At 38.6% G+C, this 25707-nt stretch overlaps 1 long non-coding RNA gene across 1 annotated transcript in view; it reads right to left on the bottom strand.

Annotated features, from left to right (window-relative positions):
• Nucleotides 1-2048: 2048 nt before the first annotated feature.
• The window catches only part of LOC138725856 (uncharacterized), a 67501-nt gene continuing 43842 nt past the window's right edge, over nucleotides 2049-25707 (bottom strand). The window contains exons 2-3 of the long non-coding RNA XR_011338318.1: nucleotides 13471-13578; nucleotides 2049-2364 (exon numbers count right to left, since the gene is read on the bottom strand). This is a non-coding gene — a long non-coding RNA (uncharacterized lncRNA). The remainder of the gene's footprint in view (nucleotides 2365-13470; nucleotides 13579-25707) is intronic.

A 25707-nucleotide genomic window follows, 5' to 3' on the forward strand; every position in this document is an offset into this window, starting at 1 on the left:
CTCGGCGCGCGCGCAGCCGCTCCTTCCCGCGCGCGGGGCGGGGCTCGCGCCCTGTGAGGGACGGGGCCGGGGGGGGGCCGGGAGACGCTCAGCGCCGCTAAAGGCGGGGGGTTAGATCGAAGGTAAAGATTCATCGCAGTAAATGCGTTCCTGGGAACTCAGACACAATGTGCCTCTGGGAGCGCGGCCTTTTATTTCGCAGAATCACGGGCTTGTGGAGTGGTTTGGGTTGGAAGGACCTCAAGGAAGGTGTCTCTTGTGCCACCCCCTCAGCCCGCAGCGTCTCTGTGAGGGCGGGCAGGGCCGGGGCAGCTGCGAATTAGCAGGAGACTGGACTGTTGGGAAGTTCGTAACAACGTTAAAATGAGTCCTTGGAGAGGAATGGAACGTGCACGAGATTTCTGGGAGGACTGACCCCGTGCCCGTCAGAGGGAATCTCTCCTTCCCCAGCTCCTGTCTGGCTGCTCGCGATGGGATCGCTCCTCGCGTTGCCCAGCCCTGAGGATGGCGCTCACTCTGTGAAACGCCAAAATAAGTCTCGGGGAGTGGATTTGTGGGCATTGCGGGCACCCTCAGCAAGTTTTCAGATGACACCAAGCTGAGTGGTGCAGTTGCCACACTGGAAGGACGAGATGTCATCCAGAGGGACCTGGACAGGCTGGAGAAGGGGGGCTGGGAGAACCTCAGGAGGTTCAACATGGCCAAGTGCAAAGTCCTACACCTGGGTCGGGGCAATCTGTGGTTTCACCACGCGATGGGGGAGAGCAGCCCTGCAGAGAAGGACTTGAGGGTGTTGATTGACAAGAAGCTCAACGTGAGCCAGCAATGTGCACTTGCAGCCCAGAAGGCCAAACGTGTCCTGGGCTGCATCAAAAGCAGCACGGCCAGCAGGGCGAGGGAAGTGATTCTGCCCCTCTGCTCCTCTCCTGTGAGGGTGGGGAGGCCCTGGCCCAGGTTGCCCAGGAAACTGTGGCTGCCCCATGCCTGGAGGGGTTCATAGCCAGGCTGGATGGGCCCTCAGGCAGCCTGATCCAGTGGGAGGTGTCCCTGCCCATGGCAGGGGTTGGAACTGGATGATCTTTAAGGTCCCTTCCAACCCAAACTATTCTATGATTCTATGATTTTCAGTGTCACCCCGGAGGGGCACTGCCTGCCCCGCAGCGTGGTGAGGGTGAGCCCGGTGCCCTGGGCAGCCCTGGGGGTATCGAGTGGCACCGCTGCTGTCCCTGAACACTGACAGCTCCACCGCCCGCTGCAACGAGTCCTGGGCCAGGTGAACAGCACCGAGTGGAAAATAGAAAGTTTCCTCCATGAGTCCTGTATGCTGGACTAGTGAGCTGTGCCTGGCACTTCAGGCACTGAGGAAAGTGTGGGGTGATTGTCAGAAATAAGATGACCCTTCTCTGTGAGGAAAAGAGAACAGAGGGTACCTGTATTACACACCGGCCAGAGATACCAAGCGAAAACCTGAACACCCACATCATTAGAAATGACATCTTCGACTCTAGAGGCAGGGCATCCAAAGCACCGAAGAAAGGAGACATGTGGAGAAGTGTGGAAAGACTTAAAAAATGATATAAGGAGGCACAGAATAAATGCAGAAAAACATAAGAAAGAAAAATACTGCTGAAGAAGAACAGAAGGCACAGGCACCCCCCACCAGCAAAGATGAAATCTGCGAATAACAGGGAAGAAATGGCAATTATTAAGGTAAGTTAATTGGACTGTTGAAAATATATCTATAAAGAATTAGTATCATGCACAGCAAATGATCTGAGGCCTATAGGCGTTATTGTAACATAAGTTTGTCAGGTAATAGTTGTGAATGTAAAGCAGGAGGAAAGAGAAGTTCCTTTTTATGGGCTGCTCAGTTAACATGAATCAAAACTTAGCTATTAGCTTGATGCCTGAACGCCAATTATTTCATGAGCAAACCTGAGTTTGCAAAGTGTCAGAAAAGAGATTTTTAACCAGTACTGTTGTATTCTGGTTTAGATAAAGTAGAAAACGAGATTAAATTATGCTGTAGAGAATCATTTTAATGCCCCGTAAATAATTTTCCTTATCTTCCAGGGGTGCAGTAATAAATAAAGAGCCACCATGACTTACTTATTAAATCAAAAGGTTGAAAGTTTTCCAGCAAATTAATGTTTTAAGAGAAATCGTCTCATTAAACACTTTTAATGCTTTTAAAAATGTGCTGCAGTTGTTGATAAACTCAAAACTGTCTTCAAAACTCATGTCATCTGCAGGACAGATACGCCAAATTCATGTCACGATGGTCAGCAGAAGTTGTGCAGTTTCCCATCTCCTACACGGGGTGGCACAAGATAGCTGGAAATCTATCCCGTGTTCACATGTAGCCTAGAAAACAAGCAAACAAGAGGTCAGAACCAGCTACTCAGGAATGTTGAATAATTCTATTTTTAAACATCAGACAATTGCAAATATAAGCAGATTCTCACATGAAAGCTTTACCAAACAGAACAGGCTTGAAGGAATAATGCTCTGTCACGGGAACATGGGAAAATTCAGCTATTACACAATTTTGGGTCTGAAATAGTTGACAATTAACCTTTAAATATAAAATAGTCATCAAAAGGAACAGGATACCAAAACATTCACCTTTTTCATGGTCTCATCCCAATTTAATTACTAGAAAAATATTTTCTAGTTATCTAAAAATAAACCCAAACAACCCTTTTCTAAGTGATTCAAACAACAGCTCAAAAATGTTGGAATTTTAAAACATTAATTTAGTAGTCTGTCTCTGTGGCTCATATGTAGAGACTGTATTTATATAGAATTCCTCCTTGCCATTTTCCCTATGCAGAAAGTACCAGTACCGCGTTTTTTCCAGCTTTATTTTGCTTTTTTTTTTATTATAAAGGCTTCAGGTTGTAGGTTACCTCTGCTTCTGTAGTCCATGCACAAAACTTGTCTCCTGTCTTAGACACCTGTGACACAAAATGGCAGGAATATCATCACCTCTTTAAAGCCTTTCTGCTGTAAACAGCTGTCACGCTGCCGTAGCAAGCTGAGTTTCATAGTTGCATCCTCTTTGCATATAATGGCATAAATATGAGCAGAAAGTGGCCCTTACCACAGCCGTCCTTTCTCCCAGACCTCCCTGAGCTACTTCAGGTACAACCCATGACGCTCTAGTGGACTAGTTCTTCTTAAGCATGCTTGCATTTCATGTCTCCTAGCACTCACATTTTGCCTTTTTCGATTTCTGAACTGCTGAAAAGAAGTCAAGGTCTAAGTCGGGTGTAAGTAAAGATCTTGTGTTTGGAATTCAGCTAGGTAAGTACAAAAATACAAAGAATGCACGTCTTCCTTAGCAGCCAAATCAAAGCCCAGACACTTGTCATTTCAAGAACGCAGCTATTAACTATGTACAAAAGAGAACCTGTTTATCCTCTTTGTGTGATCTTCAGGGTTTCTTTAATACATTTTTCCTTTCAGAGAGCATCATAGTTTGATAGGTACAAACAGCCCTATTGAGATGAGAAAAAGGAAGCGCCAACTTGATAGCCACAAGAGTCTTCACATCTGCTTTTGGTGAGGGGTGGGGTGGATATATAATGATTATCTTGTTTACAGAACTTATTGATGTATTTAAATAAGATTTCTGCATCTGCAAGTGAAAGGTACTAAATACTATGCTATTAATACCATACTTGCTAACTACTATGTCCTCAAGAGAAATAGATATTAACCCTAAATTTCACTTTGGTTGAAAATTGACGGACCCATTAACTGTGGGAATAATGTGGAAAAATAAAAGCAATAGGAGAGCTCTTGCGTCTGCCTTTTCCAGATAAATACCATTAGACAATTCCAGTACACCAGCAGAATTGCAGACAAATATCTGGCTGTACACGGTTAACTCCCCTTTCTTAATTTGTACAAGAAAGTCTGCCTACGTCAGAAAAAGGAGATAGTTTCACCAGGGTACAGATAACCGCTGTTTTCTGAGGTTATTGTCTTCATAAGTATTTTTGACATGGAAAACATTCTTATTTTACAGTGCCTCATATAAAATGTCTGATCTTTGCCATCTGCAGCATCAGCTTATTGTTTACCATAATGCTGTGTTAATAATATCATTTTTATCATACTGTGGTCAGAATCCAATATGAAGTGTGGATTAATCACACCAGGAAAATATTTATGCATAATCAAAAAACCTGCAACTTTCTTCATATGAAACTGTTGAGTTCTTAGTTTGTGCTCCTGTGTGTTCTGATGGTCAGGCTGTATGCACGCAGTACGATTTCAGCGATACTTGGTTCAGCTCACTTTTTACAGTTTCTGAAAAAAACATGAAGTACCCTGTTACATGGACAGAAGAGATCTTTGCTGGTTGAGCTTGAGGGGAAAACTGGGTACAATTATATATTCTTTTAATTATTCATGACTTGGGTCTGAAGCGAATGTGTATACGTTTTTCACTTATTCACTTTATAAAATTCAAAACTAAGCCCAGAAGCAGTTTTATTCTTGGCAGCGTGACAAGTTTCCTTTCCTCAACGAACCAGTCAAAGGAATTGTTCCTCAGAGAGTTTGTCATCCTCACGTATCCCAGAGAGTCGGGAGGGGAGCTGGCATTCATTACACCTCCCATCACGCGTATGAGTGTGTGCAGACCCTCCCTCCTTCTCTCTCCCTCTCTCTGACTGTGACAACAAGCCCATCTCAGAGGACTGTGTTTATAACTAGCATGTGGTTTCATTTGTGCAGCTGATTTGCGGTTCATTAATCTAGAAAGCGTTGCCTAATTCTGGTAAGGACAATGTACCCATCCCTATTCTGCTTATTCTGCCTTCTATCCCTGATACAACACGCAGTTCAGAGAGAGGGAATTCACTGTGTTTCGTGGAGCAGCTAGAGCAAAAGCAGCTCTGGAGCCAAAGCTGATGTAAACATACATTAGGAAATTGTTTTGATCTGGCCGATCAGGCTGCTGGCAATGCACGGTGCTTCCTTGGGAGACATGCAAATGTAGGGACACAACTTGACATGATTAAGGCAATGCATACAGAAGAGGTAGTTGCCCTTCGGCAAGAAAATCATGTCAAGAACCAGTGATTCTTTACATTCTTGGCAGTGCAGGTAGGATCATGAAATAAGGGGCCTCTTCCAGCGTCATTTAGGTGTTGGGTTGGGTATTTTTTTAAGCTATGTTCTTTCCAGGTTTTATGGTCGTATTACTATTAGTTGTTTGTCTTCCAGGGGAAGCTAAGAACAACAGTCAGTTCATCTTCAAAACCTAAATCTGAATCTGCTGATATTGTGATAACTTACGATAGCTTTTTGAGTCTGGATAAAACAAACAAACAAAAAAACCACTAAAAAATGGGAAGTGGGTTAAAATAATGCTATAAGGAGACATTGACTTCTGCTATTCACTCACAGCAGTGGGGTTCTTCACTTTGAAATTTAATTATCAGAGACACTGACGCTCCTTGTTGACAGACACGTGCTCAAACCTCATCCACATGCTTGAGTGGAGTCAGATTCATCTTGTGCCAGGGTTAATGAGAAATTACTGATCACTACCTGGGAATTTGGGGGTAAGAACAGCTGAACTTAAGGTGAGAGACTCCATATCCTATTACTACTCCCCTGAGTCAGCCTAGCAAACAGCAAACTGTAATATCTTAATTAACCATGTGTTAGAATCACCCTTATTCTCCCTTGCAAGCTGTACACAGTGCTAATTATGTTAGGTAAGCACAGGAGCACAAGGGAAGCAGGCATTAGTGCTGTGGTGGGGCAGCTAGGTTTCTCACCGAATAGCAAGGCAAGTCTGATAGCAGTGGGGTGATGTCATTGAAACGTCACCCTTGAACTTAATGCAAACACAAGGATGAGGAAAGCCATACTCTTTGTATGCTGGAGAACATTGCCCTTCCAACCTCCAGGACTAAATGCGTGCAGTAGGCAAAGGAGGGTTTCCTTGCATTCCTTTATTCTGTTAAGTTTGGCAAAGGAAGAAACTAGTAGGAAGAGCTCTGTGTAGCTCTGGAAGCTGTCATCTTTCTTATGCCTGCTATGCAGAGAGCTGCCGACGCACGTTCTGCGTCTTTGAATGCTCATGAGCCTGAGAGTCAGTGAAGCCTCGCTGTGCTGGGCGCACCGTGTGAGAGAAGAGAGGAGGCGTAGCTGGAACGCGCTGTGTTCTGGCTGTGCACAGCTGGCATGCGATTCATCAGGGGCTTGTACCATCTGCTACAGATGAGAGTCTATCATGTTACAGAAATAGGGACTTGGAAGAACATCACAAAACTGTAATTAGTTTGCTGGTGCAAATTTAACTTTTGAACTACAAACGTTATATGGAGAGGCTGACCACTTCCACCAATCACATTCTTTAGTTTGTTTAAGGCATAGCTGCCAAATACTTGTTTTTCTAGGTTCTGCTAGTTGGATAAAACTTTTAAAAGCATGTAAGTTCTTGCATTGTTTTTAGATCTAACAAAATTCATTCCCAAAGTAATTTTTAGTGCTAATATGCTTCAAATTTGCTTTTTCCATCCCACTCCACCAGTACACAATTTCTTTGACATTTTCCTACTGATCCCTGTGATGTTCTTTCAATTAATTTTTGTTTCTCTCTTGCTTTATGTTCTAAATGCAATTTTTGGAGGTAATTCCCATCTAAGCATCCTGTCAGTCCTTGGCCTTTCATCTCCAAACTTTTACTCAGATAGAACACTCAGATTTTATCCTAGCCATTAATTTTAATTTTCAAACTGTACTTTTTGAAGAAGAGCTAAATTAAATCATTTTTGTAATTAGTGTCAAATTAATCCATAATGGAAGGTAGGTAACAGCAGAAATGGAGTCTATTAGGTTTTGACAGATACCCTCATTGGGTTTAATGTTTTGTATAATATCTCCTTAAGCGAGCAAAGAGTGCGCCTTGATGACTTCTTTCCTTCATACTTAGGCTGCTGGCCACATTGAAAGAATATCTTTCATTATGGGGAAAACTAACTCTTTTTACACTCGTGAAGTCTGAGAGGGAGTGTTAACCCCGATTATATTAAAAAGATATTTTTTTGCTATTTTCAGGCCTTGGCTCTGGCACTTAATAGCTGATGGTTGCTGAAATTTCAGGGATTGTAACGTAGAAAACCTACCATAAAAAAAAAAAATCCAATCCCAAACTTAACTTCATAGAAATAGGTGAAAAAGAAGCCAAATGATCCGTTTAAACAGTGTAAATGAAGGGACAGTGATCTCTGGTAGGCAGACTAGTGGAGAGAAGGAGGCTGGAAATGGGATAATACAATCAGTCATCTCAGGATCACTTCCTGGATCAGCAAGAGATGGGTCTGAACGTACCTCGATATCTTAACACTTTATCTTTTAGACTGATTAAAATGAAAGGAACCAAACACACTGGGACTTTATTAGGATCATTTGAGTGTTTGACTATAGGTGCATCTGTGCCAAAGCGCTTTAATTTGAGGTACCTGACTCTGAGCAGAACTTCTGCCCTGACCTGTGATTGAACTCACCTTGACTTTCTCCAATGATTAAATGCTTTCTCCAATGACCACAATCTAAGGTGTGGTTCCTTATTACTCCAAATCATAAACAAACTGTGTAGACTATGAATTCTTCTGAATAAGGATGATGTTAAGCTGTTAGTTTTGCACAGCGAGGCCTTAGCTTCATCTCGAGCTACTTCATATAACTGTAGTAGAAATCAACAATACCAAACTATTGATTTAGGGATCATTTAAAGTCAGTGTTAATGATATTTGTTCAGCCATAGTCTGTGTATGAGCCTCACAAATGAGGAACGCTCCCAAGTCATTGAAACTCCTATGAATATCCTCTGTAATATTTAAGCCTTTCAATTTACTTAATGTTGAGCTGGAAGAATGAGCTCTACAGTGATTAGTGTCATCTCTGAGAACGGAGATGTCTCTTGTAAAGTTTGCACGTAAATGCTTCCAGGGACCTAATTATCATTTGTGGATATCAGTCTGTTCTCTCAGACATACTGTGGGCCTCAAATTTAATAGAAATAGGGAGATATTATGTAGAATGGAAATGCACAACAGCATTTTACTGCCAAATGGTCACGTATTCAATTAAACCAGTCCTATTTGTTGGCTAGAATATTGGGAAGGAAGAGATTTTTCCTGAAAACAGAACTGAAAATTGTTTGCATCACTACAATTCACACTAGGTAAGCAAAAATAAACACAGATTTGGCTAGAGGTGGGTTTTGTTAGATTCGTAAATAAAATGTGAAAAGCACTGTCACACGTGACAATGCTGGGCCATCACAGGCACCGTAAGAAAACAAAAAAAGCATTAAGAGACATGTCTGCTGCATCCCACAGTCTTCAATTTATCCCCTAAGCATGCAAAAGAATTGATCAAAGCAGAAAGAGCCTTCTACGATGGAGCAATCTAGAATATTGCCCTCAATTTCCAGTGCACTTACAAACCGCTATCACTAAATATGACTCATCAAGATTAAAAAAGAAAAATAATTTAGTCAGTGCTGTTAAGTCACTATTTAATGTTACTTTTCGTATTTGCTGTGATAAGCACTAAAATTTGCAGGCTCCTTGATAAATCATTGTTTAGCAATGTCTAGAGGGTCCAGTAAATGGTCTGAAATTGCCACAATGTAATAAATGGTTATTTGATAATGAATGAAATTGTTTGAAAATACTGTTAAAATGTCAAGTTTTAACACACAGAACATTAGTCAAAAGGAGTGCAAACATGGAAACCTTAGTGACACTATAAATATACTGCAACAAATGCATTTATTTGTACAGGGCAAATAGTAGGTGCTGTATACTAACCAGTATAAATTGATATATGAAGTTAATTTCAATCTGTAAAAGTAATTGCATTGGTTTAACTTATTTAACTCTTCTTACAATAATATTTATAGCGGAGCAAGAAAGTAAAGAAATAAATGATGATAAATAGATAAAATACATAGGAAATGGGAATTGTTTTCCAGTTTAATTATGCTGTCACATAAAATTATCACAGAAATACACTATGCCGACAGGAAGAATACATTAAAATCCCATTATGCTGTGCAGAGCTGGATAGCTTTTGTTGCTGCTTATTCCATAAACAGCTTTTCTTCTTTTCAACTATGATGAAAAGTTAAACTCTGTAAAAAAAATTTAGTGATGCAAAAAGGACAATACAGGCTGTGCCAGATGATGGTGAGCCTGCAGCACGAAGCTGGGGAGGAAGAACGTCGAACTTTTCAAGAATAAATATGACCACATAGTAAAATGGAAGCTAAAAAAATGCCCACACAGAATAAGAAATTGTCATTGTTTTCTTTTCTTACATACAACTCTAACTGGAGAGGTTTTCTGTGACTGTAGTCTCTATATAGCATGTTTAGATCTTGTGTTCATGGGGCAGCATCATAAACAGAGTAAAAGCAGGACACACAAGCAGGCAAAACATTTCAAAGAAAAGAGCATTTGGGTTTTTTTAATTCCAAGCCAAATATCTGTGCTTTCGAATTGAAGTTCATGTTATAATTTCTTTTCACGATGAAGAGCATTAACGTCTGTGGTATCCTTCATCCATCAGCATTCCATGTCTTGGGCTAAACACAAAACTACATCCTCACCGGAGACAGAAAGATCATAGAATTGCTATGTTGGAAAAGACCTTTAAGATCATCGAGTCCAACCATACCTGTCCACTACTAAAGCATATCCCTAAGCACTTCATCTACCCATCTTTTGAATACCTCCAGGGATGGAGACTCCATCACTTCCCTTGGCAGCCCCATAATAGATGCATGTATTGCTCTGAAGGGGACTTGATTTTTAGAACAGTTGAAGCTTCGATTGCTTGAAAATAGCTATCTGCTTAGAATACAGGTAAAGAACACTATAATGCCTCAGTTAGTGCTAGTAAAACGGTTGCGTTATTTTGACACCTCTATTATATCCTGAATCTTGCTGTCTTTTTAAATTTGCAACTTCCAAAGCTGTGTGGTTAAGTAGGAACTGGTGCTTTATTTAATTGAAAAAAAAATTACTCTTTAGGATTCTAGTAAAAATCTGGAAGCATAATTCTTCAGACACTTCAAATTCAGAGGAAATTTTTTTAATACAGACATCGATAATTTTTAAAATCTTGTTATTTTTAATCCTACTTTATAAATCTTTAGCGTCTGATTGATGAGGTCTGATCAATGAGGATAAGCAATACTCTGAGTAGAAAGGAAATCTCTAGAATACAAAATATCTGTCAAGAGAATACTATGTGCAAACTGAAATCCCCAAAGATAAGGCAGCTTCCTCAGCAAGACGAGATTTAGGTCAAAGTTATTTCTAGTACTCATCATACTTGAATAAATTAAATGAATGGACTTGCTCCAAAACATTATTCCAGCTCTTTAAAATGATATGTGTGCCATAAGAATGATTTTTTTAAGCTGTCTATTGCTACAAAAGAACAGCTATAAGTAACGTAAGCTATCATTAGAGTTTGGAAGGGATTGTTCCTTATATGCCAAAATGGTCTGTTATTTACAGTTCTTATAAAAAAAAATGAATGTGGAATGCGTTCAAATTTCACCAAAGTTGTACCAAACTTCACCAAACTTGCCTTCTAACAGTAGCAAATGATATTTTGGCTCGCAAGAATGATTTGTAGCCTTTATACTACCACATAAGCATTTCAGAAGGACAAAAACTGAAATAATCACCTGAATGTTTTTACAAATCAGAGACGAGCCCCTTAATTCTCCTCTTGTTATTTTCTGATACTAACCTGTAAAGTCTGTGGCTTCCCTTTGCCACCGGCTGCTGAGGGCGCACGGCACCTGTAACACTGACGTCTGATTTGTCAGCGGCGCGTTGATTAAGATACAGATGAGCCATATGCTAGTGAACTAAACTGTTAAATGGATTTTTGGGGAAGTTCAGCTGCGAGGAATTTTACAAGTGCCAGCTCAGATTTTCCTTTGAACTGCATTAGACATAAATATGGATTATTCCTGTAGGTCCTATATATGGAGAATTCTATCTGCTTTAAAGTTTCAGCAGCAAAATATGAACATAATTATTTCCCAGCCAGATAAATGAGTCACTTTAGTACAGACATTTTGATCATTTGACTTAGTGTAGAAAAAAATAAATATTTCCTTCCCTGTCTGCTTGAAACTTTTACCATTATATAAATATATACATATATGTACATTTACATAATATACACTCACAAAACATTGCAGATTTTGACAGCTTCACTCGGTCATTTAGTTTGAATAGGAAAGCAGCAAACAGGTTCCTAAACAAAAGGATAATCCAATTTTATTGCTAAAATCTAAAATGAATTTAGTGTTTCCTTCTATTTGTGAGTAACTGCTCTGTGAAAACACTAATTTATGAATAGTATTGAGGAGGTGACCACTAAGTGCTTAACAGGAACTAGCAATTAGTGTATGTAAATCAACTAAGACAGCACTATTTCAATTGCTGTTCTGCATAAAGGAACAGTTAATTTGTAAGAATACATGTTTCCAGCCCAGATTTGTAAAAGTCACGTTTTCCACTGCTGAAAACCTCAATACCTATCATATTTGTTGTGCTTTTTATGATTATTCTTAATGCCCTTGCAAACACATGTAATAAAATGCTAACAAACCATCATCCGTTACTTAATTATGTTTACCTAAACGGATAAAGTTGGGGTAGAGGGAGCCTGTGGTTAAAAAATATTGTTTCCCATTTGGCAAACACAGACTAAATTTACAGCTTAATTATTCCTTGTAGTGCTGTAGAGAGATTTTCCTGTTAATCATACTCAGGTCCAGAGTTGATTTTAAAAGGAAAAAAAAAAAAAAAAAAGTTGTGCTTTTTTTGGTGTTGTTTTTGTAGTGAGGTTTAAAACGTACATTGACTCCCAATTAAGTCAGCTTCCCCTCCAGCAGGGGATTTAAATATTTGTGAGGCTTCATTGGGAACTACACAGGGAGCTTCTCTGACAGTGATGGAACACCTTCCATAAGGCAAGACAAATATCTTGGAAAACAATGTTATGGTTGCCTTCAGAAACTTTGCCTATGGAAAATATCAGAATAATTCATCTTAATTAATAAACATACATTTATGTATCAGTAACCAAATGCAAGAAAAATAGAGGTCCATTCCAGAAACCTTTACTCATGAACGCGTGCCACTAAATTCCAAAAGATCACTAGTGTACACAAGGATGCCCATGTGACTAAAGACTGCAGTTTATCTCAATGTGTTTTTCAGTGCTCTATGAGATCTTTTAAATTTGAAATCTTTAAACAGTGTTTTTTTCAAAGCCAAATCTGTGCCAATCACCACAGGACCACCAACCATTAAAATCAAAATCTGAAGTTGCATCTTGTAACACACTGGACTCTTCTAGCCTCTTGCTAGCCTAGGAAGCGCCTACTGAGAAGAATCATCAACCAGTCTTCATGGTTTATTCTCTAGTGGTAACCAGGCAAAAGTATTCATTGCAGTAAATATATTGCAGCAAGTCACATTAAATTTATACAGTAACCCATGAAAATATCTCCTTTTTTTGCTGAAGTTCACCATCATCATAGTCATAAGATAATTTTGCACATCAATTAGCTGCATTTGAAATGGACAAGTTGGCAAAAGATTGTTTGGCATCTATGTCCTGGCTCTAGTCAGCTCTGATTTTATTAACTTTTATATTAAGTAGTTAATAAAATGCTTTTCGCTAAATATTTAGAAGTACATAGTATGAAGAGTTACTGAGTTCCATTTCTCACAGAGTATCTTTCAAACGTGGCACAATGCCTACCTTTGTTGCATGAACACAAAAAACTCACATCACCATTTTAAAAGGTATCTGAATTCTGGACATGCATTATTGAAGTACTTGTCCTAGTATATTTTTCTCCTGAGATTCTCGTATTTTTTTCCTGATATGGGAATAAGCTGTAGGTTGTTAGGCACCCATAATTAAAATAAGAAAAAGATACTTTACTCACAGAGGCTGAGAATCTGTTTGGTGGAGATCTAAGTACGAAAAGCTTAATCAAAAAAAACCATTCACAGATATTGCTAAGATCTCATTTATCAGTCTCAGTAAAATGTTGAATTAATTATTTTTATATAGATTTGAACCTATAGTACCAGGTCATTAATGTAAACATAGAAATTCACTACTTAACTATTTGCCTTCCACTTTGTGGATATTGGCGTAGGTCTTGGGTAGTCAATTACCTGTATTAGTAGTTCTTGAACACATCCTTGTTAGAACAGATTATACTTTTAAGAAACACAGCTGGAAAAGATTTTTTGTTTCTGTAAGAATCAAAGCGAATAGTTATTTCTGTTTTTCTTTAGATCATCATGTTGCAATTATCATTCTGTAACAGCACAGAAGTAATCAACAGTGAACAGTCACACCAATGTACTTACAGGAAAGGTAACTTACCTTTTTTCTGATGTTATGCCAGCAAAAATTTCGACATACATGAAGGTACAGAGCTTTAAAAGGTGCTTTTGAAGACTAGAAGACTTGTGTTTCCACCATATGAGTATGCTGTATCAATGTAAAAAAAAAAATCCTTACTGATCCTATCCATATTAAGGGAACATTTGTACTTTTCATTAAATCATTACAAAGCAGCAGGAGCTTTTTTAATTTTTGTTCTTAAGCTAGAAACACTCCCTAAATGAGACTCACTTTTTACAGCAGAATTGTTTTAATGCATTTCCTTTAATTCAGCAGAAAACCATAGGAAAAAAATAAACCCGAAAAAGGAGCTTTTAGGAGAACTGCATATAATGCTGGATGATAGCTTACATGTAATGGGGAAAAAAATTAAAAAAAATAAGATAGGGTAACATTGACATTAGGGATGCTTTGTATGGACTTTGAGCTTCTGAAACTCAGTACACGGTGCACAACCGCAAAACACAGAAGCAATTCCATAGCCTTAAAAGCATTTCTAAAAGCCAACTTTCAACAAGACAAAAAAATATCAAAGTCATTACAGATCATATGTTCCCTTCAGACGAAAGCCTTTCCAGACACTGATCAAATATTAAACAGAAGAACAGTCAGAATAGGCTGACAGTAAAATCTGTAATAGAAAATTCAGAGACCTATAACTTAACGCTTTTGAAACCTGACCAGGAGGGGAAGAGGAGTTAAAATCAGCAGTCTTGACAAACTGTTAAATAGAAGTTAAAAATCTTTATTCTTCTCTGAAGGAAGGAGCTTAACATATTAAATGAAGAAAATACAAACCTTTAATATGTGAATTTGAAAAACTGAATCTTCATTCCCCAAGTTAAGTAGGTGTGCAGACATAGCCAAGCTTATTTAAGTCCTAAGAATGATAATTAGGGTTGCTTTTCAGGAAAGCTCTTAATCACATGCTTACAGAAGTCGATACCTTCAAATACCTGTCCAAGCACTTTCCTGAAACGGGCCTTGCTAGGTGAATATATAATGATTGTATAGAAAGTATCTAAATAGTTTCATGCCTATTTATAGCCCAAACACAAACTCTCATTTCTTACTCAGTTTTCACAGGTAAAGGATTTCATTTAACTATGGGGTTCCTGATAATAGTTGGATTTTTTTCAGCTGATGACGTTTGTATCAAAAAGCTTATGAAACAATCACTTCCCTACTCCTGCTGGCCACACCGCCGCTGATGCAAGCCAGGATGCTGTTGCCCTTCTTGCCCACCTGGGCACACTGCTGGCTCATCTGCTGTCAGCCAGCACCCCCGGGTCCTTTTCTGCACAGCAACTTTCCCGACCCTCTTCCCCTAGCAAAATCAGCTGAACCATAGGCTGCAGGCTGAGGCTCTCAGAGAGGCAATCCAGAATTTAAGTCACAGAAACCCAAACTTTTTAACACTTACTTAGTTAAACATTGTGACCGGTAGAGGTACATTTATAATCAGACATATTACAAAGACTAAATTCAGCCTCACACGTAAATTGATTTCACACCTACTTCCTAAATTTCCATCATGTGAAAACTGCTCATGCAGATATCATCTATTGACCAGGCTTGCATACTTGAAGGCTAAGCTATATGCTTTCAGCACAGTTCAGCTGAGGATGGAGTTTGTAATTGTTTCTTGTGTTACTTTTTAGTTTTGATCAAATAAGCACTAGATATTTAGTAATAATCAGAAATCTTAAACATTTCCAAATGAGTACATAAAGACTCAGAAAAAAGTTACTCTGCTCTACTATAGACTGCAGTAAGTTTAAAAGAACCCCAGCAAAACATTAACAAAGCTTAACCTTGAATACCTGATATACAATCAACTTATAAACAATTTCTGCTTGCAGTCTTGGACATTGCCTGTTGTTTTTCCACTCTTGATCTTTATTCAGACAAATTCTCCCTGAATTTAATGGATATTAGACAAATAAAACACAATTAAAAATTTAGGATTAAGCCACTGCTCAGACAAATCCTACTAAATTAAACTAAAACAGTTTGGTCCTTCTAGGTATGGATTAGAGGTTGCTACACCAAAGAGTAGCTTGGTCCTAACACTAGACTTCCAGCAACGTTTTTGCTAAATTAAAAATGGACACTATGTTATACATGAAACCCCAAAGCAAGTTTTACGTATGGAATAAATAGCACATATGGCTTTATCAAATTCTAGTCTAAATCAATTTGTGTTACGTGAAATGCACGTAGGCTGTATTTCTATACTTTCTTACTCCATGGAATGGCAATACTGGATACCAGTAAGAGCAGAGGCTTCTATAATGGGATGTTCTGCTTTTTATAACAACCCAATGTAATTATTAAGATAGCTGAGTGGTGCATCTTAACTCTTAAATACTGTTGAGACACTTAGCAGAATTTAATGAGTAATGTCAATCTACAGTAATGGAAGGCGTGATTCAATAGTTGCAAATAGATGCAAATTCCTTATCAGTAAGCTCAAATGGAAATTTAAATACTATTATCAGAAAAAATATGGTAAGAAAAATTGTCTAAGTCTGCAGTAAGATTTTAAAGTAAGATTTTAATTTATAGCGCTGCAAGTCTAGAATGTCTGGTTTGGTGTGATCTTGTCTCAGCCCATTGCTTCTGAGACAGAGTTCACACTATTACCCACATATGGAAGAGATGACATTTAGATTTTCCCGTACTTAAATGAACTTGGAATTCTGAGGTCTCCTTACCTTCAAATTTGATTCATACGTTCCTGTAAGCAGGATGGGTGAACAGAATATAGCTCACAGTGGTGTTTATAAGCAGGAATTTTGAACTTGCCAAGGCTCTACATTGAAGACTGAATGTAACTGGTCATTTCAGGTGGTGATAAATTTAGAGTCAAGGCAGGGGGAAAAAAAAATCTCCATTTGAGTGATTTGCACCGAACAGAGAAAAAATGCCCCATCACTGTTGATGGAATGAATATTCTATCAAAACTGCAGTCACATTCTATTCTATTGAGATTAACTTTACCTGCTGAACGTTGTGAAATTTATTTCAGTGGCCTATGACCACCATATATCAGCATCCGACCCTTATCTATATAAAACAATAAGCATGAGCTTAAGGCTGTCTTAAAGGCTGTCTGAGAGATGTATATTTACTGACATATAACCTGACTAAAGCCAAACATCATTACCCCTGTGACTGATTGGAGGGCAGCCGTAACTTAACAGTTTTATTTCCCTTCTACAGCTGAGCTCCTTGACCATGCTAGCTGAGCAGACACGGCATTTCAAGTCTTGTTACAAGCTCAATGGGTCTGTTATTTAAAAAAAAACAAAAGGGAGGGGGAACTGGAGAAGAAAAAAAAAAAAGGCATCTCTTTATTTAGTCTCTTCATCTTGATCATTGCTGATGGGCTATCAATAATTTCAACTTGGTTAAGCAGCTGACTGAAGGTTAAATAAATTCTTCCTGGTTGTTTGCATGATCGTACCCGAATTCAAGAATTTAAATTTCAAGCAGATTTCTTTTTGGGTGCTTGCTGGAAAATTCGAATAGAGTCAAAAAGATAGGCTAGAAAAGGAGTTATTTCTCTGAAGAAGGACAAGAACAAAATTAAAGTTGATGAGGCAAAGCAACCATGCTTTGAAATTTCTGAAAGGAAATCTAAAGGGATAGTAAAAGGCTTCATATATTCATATATATATGTACACATGCATACACCAATTTAGATGAGGAAAACCGGAACAGAGGTCATTGGTAATCCTCCAGTCAGAAGGATTTTGCCCAACTGCTTTAATAGATTGTTAAAATTTAAGAACAGCTATCCCTGGATTCATGAATGAATCATGGTTTTAAAATAAAATAAAATGGGTCATGCCATTTTTGCCTGCAACGTGTTCAATTATCTTACGCACTACTATTTTGACACCCAGAGAGTTATTTACAGCATGCACAACTACCTACCCCAGCCAGTGTGTACTAATATGCTCTTAATAATGCATTCTGTGGACTCAGCATTTCTCTTACTTGCATCAGCTTTATTGTTTATGTAAGTATTTACTTCTCGGGAGTATTTCTGTATTATTTCAGTACAAGGAACTCCGAGCACAATATGAATCAAATACACAGGCTTTCACATTTAGCCATAGTAGGGTGATTTTGGAACAAACACGCTCCTTGTTACTGAGACAAAAGGAAAATGCACACTGAAATTTGTCTAAAATAATCAGAATAGTTAAGTTAACCACTTAAATAGCAGGTGGTGTCCTGTTAAAGGAGGAAAAGACTTATGGTTATGGAGACTCATATAGCTGCTTTGCCTTGTACAGGTTAAGTGTATAGTTTACTTTTACACAGCAGTTGATTTGGACTAGTTGCCAGGTGGAGTTAAACGATGAAAATAACTTATTAGCAAGAAAAAGAAATATTCTTCTTCCCCGCCCAGAAACCCTTTGCCGGGGAGGATGCTCTAATTCTCACCTATTTAGAAATCAGCAATGCATCCTGCAAAATCTCTACATGTAAATAAAACTTAACACAGGAGGCATAAATCAGATTTTCTGTGACGAAAGAAACGTCAAATTTCTTTAACAGTCTCTCAGCTGTCAATTTAATGGCTGTTTGATTCTGCACTCAGCGTAACTGGGGACAATTCCTATTCCAATGTACTTTATGTTCATCTGTTAATCTGATGACAGAATTTGTCTCCTTTGCCAACAAGTTTTGGGACCAGAATTTATCCACCAGTAGGTTTCATTCCTCTGAAGGGTAAATTAAGGTGGGTTTGTAATGTGTTTGTTTATCTGAAAAATTTAAATATATTGAAAGAACTTGAAAGCTGATTTAATTTAAGAGAAAAGTAAGGCCATTATATAAACAGCAGCAGATCTCATCCAGAATGTGTCACATAAATATCATACTATCAAACAAGAAATGTAAATTATCATACATACTCTATAATTGAAAAGTGTATTATACATTAGTGAAGTCACCCATTTATCTAATCATAATCAGTTCCAATAAAATCTCATTTAGGAAAGTTGAGTGTAGTTCAGGGTGGATGGTTATGAGGATATCAGTCATGCAAGTATGCACTGAAACAGTTTTGAAAGGTAGTTCTTATATGTGGAAATCCAATTATTGGATAGCTCGTGAAAGAAACTTACACTGATATGGGCTAAACCCATGCATTCACTACTAGAAGCAAGTCCATTACAAAATGAGGTAAAGTGCAACCATTTTCTACTACTACTGCCCTTCTACTATAGCATTTCAGATAAAATAGGCTCTAGACATGAACAGTAAGACATGAAACAGGTTAATTTTGCCATTCATACTGTACATCATTCCAACTGAATTGCAGGAAAGTTTGCTGTCTCGGTTTCAACAAAAATGCCCATGACTTTAATAGTCACTAACAGCATAGTAGAATCTAACAGCAAAGCTGTATGAATAAAACGTATAACATGACTACAGCTAAAGAACCCGTTCATGACGAATACTTAATTTGGTACCACTAGCCTCTTCTGAAATTATCATTAATGATTTTTGCTTCTCCTCCTCCATTTACTGTGCACAGCTGCTCACCTAATCACTTGCAAAAACTTATCTTAACCTCTGGATTATTTATTACACATTCGTCATTCTTCCAACAGTGGTAACCTAAGCTATACCGATTTTATCTCTGCTACATGTTCCAAACCTTAAATTTTCTATACAGCTGGTCCCCGTTCCATTTTGAATACTCGTGTACATACATTCTGATGGCAATATTTGTATGCAGATATAGTCAAATCACTTTTAATCTTCCAGCAGCATGGAGCACAACAACCAACCATCTAAATGTTCTTCATCAATATGGGGCACAAGAAGTGAGAAAACATAAGCTTAACAAAAAGAATATTCATATAGCCTCTTTAATTTTTTTGGTACTTACTAAGCTCCAGGTATAATCTTCCATCAAATACTACAGTTCCACCTTATTTCTTATATTGTGATAGGTTTGCTTCATCACAAAGGAAAAAGTTTCTTCAGAAACTCATGGGAAAAAAAACCAAACCCATATTGACTATCCTATTCTTGCAGCCGTAGCTAGCCCTGATTTGCTCTGCTTTGCCTGGCTAGGTGCATGACCAGATGTACTTGCAAGAATTTAAGAGAAGATCAAATATTGCAGGCACAAAGGTTTCCACTGCTGGAGAGCTATGTCTAAAGAGATCAAGAGGTGACAAGGTGCAGAAGGAATGCTATATCCAATATTTTCTACCTAGAATTTGCTTTCATTCTCTGACTGTCCCAACAGCTTTAAGAGATTTTCTTCTTCTTCATCTCAGCCAGTAAAAAAAAAGTATCACTAATATACTGGTCTGAGGATCAACTCTTGTAACAACATTCTGAAAACCCACTGCTTAGTATTTTGGTCTGGTTTGATTCTGGAAGATTCATCTTAACAGATGCTAAGGAAGATCACGCTTAAATCCTGTGGGTGTTGTTCACTATGAAAACTCCAATCCTCTCACACTCCCTAGAGAGAACACTTTGCCATCCCAGCAGCATGCGTTAACTTTAAAGTGTTTAATTTAAGAAAAATAATTCCACAGTAGAAAAACTTTCTGTGAAGATATGCAGAAAGCTAAAACCTGCTTACTGTCCTCCTTCCCAGTTCATACCATTTAGCTTAAACCAGCAGTGAACGATTTTGACGTATGCTGGGCTTCAGCCAGCGGTTTAAATGAGTATATGTGATTTAGTTCATATTTTCAGGCCTCCATATTAAATACCTCCCAGTTCCATCTTGCCTAATATTTGATCCAGCAAGTTTAATGACCATTCCTTCATTAAACATTACAAGCTTTTTAAGACCTTGGCAGTGCTGCATTTCATTCAATAACCTAGTGCTGCTACAAAGTCAACACTGAGTGCCAAGTTAATCCCTCGTGTCCACTAATTATGTCCAGTGCTGCAGCTTCTTGGGTGAGCCTGAATCGCTGGGGAAGTGCAGGATTTCCAGGCCAGTGGATTCAGCACTCCAGCTATATCTCATGTCTTGACACTAGATGTCAGCGAAGGGTAATTGTTGTCTCAATTTAGAGGCCAGCCCAGGTAGCTACTAGCAACCTCTGTTAATGTTTTATAGCAAAGGTGAAGTATAGCTTAATACAAGCATCTGACATATATTACAATAAAAAAGGATATAGTTGTCTAGTGTTTTTAAAGTCAGTCGTAAAAGATGAATAATGGTGCAGTTTAAAGCTAAAAGACAGCTGCCAAGCTGAATGGCCATGATGGATGTCTAAACACCCACTGTAGAGAAAAACTGTTCCCTAGAGACCACCATCCAAAAAATTAATTACTACGATTCAGCATCTTTAAATGTGCCACTTAATATACTGCCACCATAATTAAATTTCCAGCCCTGTGACCTTGAGACCATTTCCTGAGATAATAAATGAGATCAAGGTTTAATCGATGCAGATGCAAGTAGAAACTGTCCAAGGAAGCACAAAACCATCACAATATAGTCAAGGTCAGGAAAGAAAAACCAAGTGAAGCTGCGAATCAACACTAATTGCTTTCTTATGATAAAAGATGTTTATTTTAATTTGCCTTATTTGCAAACAGCAGTTCCATTGTATGCTCTCTGACAGCAGCTTTTAAGCTCTAGCCACAGATGAAGTCAGTAGAGGGCATATTTGCCTCCTTGCAGATCACACTTTTTGCAGCAAATGAAGCCATATTCAGGAGCATGCTGAGATCTGATAACTAAGCTCATCACACATCAAACGATACAAAGACAAGAAACCACGGACTGCTTCAGGTACGCTCCTTCCTCTCTAATGCATGAAACCAAACAAAAAAGGAGAGACTTTGGGAAGAGATACAGAGATGTGAAGGCTATTGTGCATCCTTTTTTGAGTTGAAGTGAGAGAGTCTCTGCAGACAAGTCAAATGTCCTTAATCGTATGCTCTTACAGAAATTAGAACTAGGTGATGGTAGGAGAGGCATGTTAAAAAAAAAAATCTAACTTTGAGACCAACCTTGTGTAAAGGTAGGCTTCCTTTCCTTCCAAGTGTGGAGGGAAAAAACCCAAACAACCCCATGTTCTAATACATAAAACCTCGGTACTTTAAAAAGCATAGAAGCCGTCAGTAAGAGGACAGAGAGATAAAATCCTGCAAAACAAGGTAGACAATGGACCTTAAATAATAGTACTTGGATGTTTTGGTTTTTTGTAAAATAGGGATTAAATGGCAATATCAATGCTGTTGACATAAAAAATATTAAATTATGAACCACTATAAATTCCAAGGTTAAAATTAAACTGATAATAGAAACAATATCTATAAATATCTCAAGCAAATCGAGGGGGCTGGGATGATATACAAAACCCCAGTGCCGTCAGAAACAAAGATTGTAGAAAACTCTGCACTTGCCAGTATGGAGTGATTTCAATGTGCAAAAATTTGTACCAAAACCAAAAGAGGACAAAAAAGAACAAGTCCACTGACCACCTGGGATTAGAGCTTCCTAGTTACAGAAATGCTCAGAAGACACGGTGCAGCGGGGGAAATAACATCCAGGCTGCTGCAACGTAACGTTCACTTCACTGAACGTTTCCAGACAGAACTATCATGAGGGCACGTTTTCTGAGATCCAAGGCACAGGACTGTGCCATGTACATCACTAACATTCATGTTAATCCTGCAAGTGTGGATGAGCATGTGTAGAACCTGAAGACACACTGGGGATAATTAAGACAATTGTTTCTTGGTCAAACCCTAGCAACTACCCTTGAGAAAGGGAAAGTCTTGGTAAAACAGCTATCATGTCTACAAAATGATGCAGCAGATCACTTTGAAGACTCAATCCAGCTGTAACTCTGAAAGACAGGTGGTACTAGTGTGGAAAAACAAACCACCAAGGTATTACCATCTCAGAACAAAGACTTCTGGGGCGTGGAAATAAACAGTAGAATTTGACTTGGCTTAGGCTGAGGCAACACTATACTGGAAATTCAACCAACGTTTGTTGAAACTTGTAGATGATAAGCCTTCAGTCTAATGCAGTCGAAGTTGGATTAAAAAGACCTACTGAAGTTAACGCTTTTGAAATTTCCATGGACTTTTGGGTATATGCTTGTGTTTGTAGATAAGCTGGGAAATTCACTCTGCCTGATGTGAAAGTTTTCCTCCTGTCATTCTCAGTGTACTAGTAAGGCCTTCAGAGAGTGAAAGTAAGGGGAGACAAAGCATCTCCTCTTATCTGACAGGCTAGGTCCATAAATAATGCGCCGTTCTAACACCATTCTCAAGAAGTCACATTGCATGACTGATGTCATGCAAATGCCAACGACTGCCAGTACTGGTAGCTTCCATCTTTTCTTATTGAAAGATCCATTCAGATGCATCAAGACAACATGAAGGCTACTACTGATAAGAATAATGGGCAGTTTCAAAGGAGAATAGGCAACATTTCAATTACAAATTTTTATTTTACATTTTTAGCCTAATTTGGTCTCTTTGTGATAAACAAGATGTTTTACATATGCCTAGTAGGAATAATTGATAGTTCGTGCTTCTGTGTGTTATACTTGTTAAAATATTTGCATTTAAAAGCAAAGTTGGACTTCTAGCTCTAGGCTACGTACGTGTCTTTCCTAAGGAGTCTCAACTAGAAGAAGCATTTTGAATTATAACTGTCTTCCAAATCTCAAATTAAGAGAGACAGAACACTGTTAACCCTTAACTTAAATCACTTATCCACGTGAAAACAAATTGTGATTTAGGGAAGTTGAGTAGAGACCTAGCAGATAGGCTGGAGTCACTTGACTCCTCCTACATTCAATCAGTAAGATTAGACAGATGAGTAAAGATTACTTACGCTGCCAAGAGGTGAAAGATCGGGCCTCAGGTAATTACAGCATTCAAACACGTGTATTTCATGAGGAGATCAATTTTACAGTTAAAAACTTTATAGCTTGATTCAGGAAAGCAAATTACTTGGAACTTTGCAGAAAGTAGTAAAAGATTATGAAAGAAGAGGTTCTGTGTTCAAAACACTTGCCAAACTCCTCACACAAGCATTTCTTACCTTAAAAAAGATGTGCCCTACAGGATGCTTCCTTCCTGTGTTGGCCTTACGGAACTTTTCAACATATGCACTACAGAAATACAGAATACAGAGATGCAAATCAAGTGGTTCTGGCTGATGCTTCTGTAAGAAAGGATATAACATTTGAATGCTAAGATTTTCAAAAGTCACTTGTTAGTTTCCCATGTCTGTCTTTGTTATGTGCATGTGGAAGCATCAAGAATACTCTTTCTCAAGAGGATGAGGATACAGAAACAGGATTTTTCCTACTCATAGACTCATAAAATACTTAGAACTCAGCACCACAAACCTGTAGCATAAAATTATTAGTTGCTTTTCAAAATGCACCTAGTTCTTTTTTTTCATTTGAGTTTCTTGATAGCAATGAATGAACATGCAAAGTATCAGAATAAATTCATATCTTAACTCATAATTTGTGTAGCTTTTAAAATGTGAGTATTCTAATGGCTATACTCATTGTATATAAAGTCACATCTTATTGTAACAACCTTCATTTTAAGGGTACATAGGGCAGAAGATGCTTGTGAACTGTTGATAAAGCTGTACGGTGCTGAGCACGACTTGCCACCCCCGGGTTGTTGGCAGCCAGCTCCACTCCTCGCAGCCGCAGCCCAACACAACAGCAATTGCTCAACCTGGCAGAACCCTGCAGCTGCAGCAGAGCTGGCTCTCCCTTTGCCTTCCCGCACTTACGCATTCTCACAACAGATTTTGTGCCTCATCTCAGCTATTTTCGTCTCTCCTGTTTACTATCTCTTGCTCTTATAAAAATCAAAAAAGGAGGAAGGTGGGGAAGCCGGCTGGGCTATTGCTTTCTTCCTGAGGGAACCACTTCCAGGGGCAGAGCAGAGGTAAGCACTTGTCACATCCGTGCAGTTCTGGAGCAGTGGATGCCTTGGGTTGTGGGCTGACCAGAGCTTCACTATCAGCTGCATGTGAGTTTTTACGTTAATCAAGGCAGAGCCTGCAACCAACCTCAGCATTAAAAAAAGTGCAACTAAAGCCCAGGAAAGAGAGACTTTGTGTTCATGCACTGATGTCATTCTGTCCTATCATTTATTCTGTGAAAGCAGAGGGATTTGCTTTACTAGTTCATACTTTTTTCACGAGAACATTACTGTTATTACTGCTAGATGGCAAATGAAGCCTGTGATATTAAAAATAATGCAAGGGAACAGCAGAGGCCAATACAGTTAGCAAATACATCACCTAGAGAAAGAAATGAGAATGAAGTAACAGCCTGACAGTAGCAAGGCATCAATTCCTTACTTCTATAGCCACAGAAAGGCTTATAATTTTTTAAGATTATTCTGGAATACACTGGGGAAAAACAGCAGATGAAATAGTTTGTAATGTTACTCTTTGGTCAAGCAAAATGACATCAATATCTATATCAGATGCTACATCCAGGTGATGGACTTGCCTGCAGCATCCCAATCAAAAAAATGAAGCTTTAATTAGCTTCAAAATGCTTAACTGTCCTTGGCAAATACGGGCACCAGCATGTTTTGCTGGAGTGAGAGACTTTTTATTAATAGGTTCCTGCTCCACATACTACACTGAAGATGAGAGAACTAAGTGCTTACACTGAAACAGTAGGGAGGCTTATTAAATCAATACACATCTGTTAGATAATGGGCTCTAAGTCAAGAATGTTATTCTGAAAACCTCTCAGCAAAATGTTGCTTGTTTGGCAGTGTGTTCCTACAGCTATTCCCTCGTTGAGGGATCCCCTCCAGAGCTGACCATCAATTTTGTAGCCTTAGTTCCTAACAAGTGTATCCAAATGTCTCTGCCAAACAGGAAGGATTCTCCAAAAATCTCAGACAATATTCTCAAGTATGCCAGCAAGATGCTGTGAAGTATAAATCTCTTCATCCCATAACAGAAGGGTAAGGCCTTAAGAACACTAAGAAAGATAATGAGAACAAAAAAAATCCCCTGTACTACTTGCAATGTACATGTAACAATTTGTAATGACATCTTGAAATACCTGCAAAATTAGACACAGATATATATCAATATATAAACATAAAACATGTTAAGGTGTCAAATATATTTTATGAGACGTGCTGTTGGGACATGTAGCACTTTCTGGTGATCTCACTGCTCAGTCGGCAGACATG

The sequence above is a fragment of the Phaenicophaeus curvirostris genome, chromosome 12 (assembly GCF_032191515.1).
Source record: "Phaenicophaeus curvirostris isolate KB17595 chromosome 12, BPBGC_Pcur_1.0, whole genome shotgun sequence".
NCBI classification, from domain to species: Eukaryota; Metazoa; Chordata; class Aves; order Cuculiformes; family Cuculidae; genus Phaenicophaeus; species Phaenicophaeus curvirostris.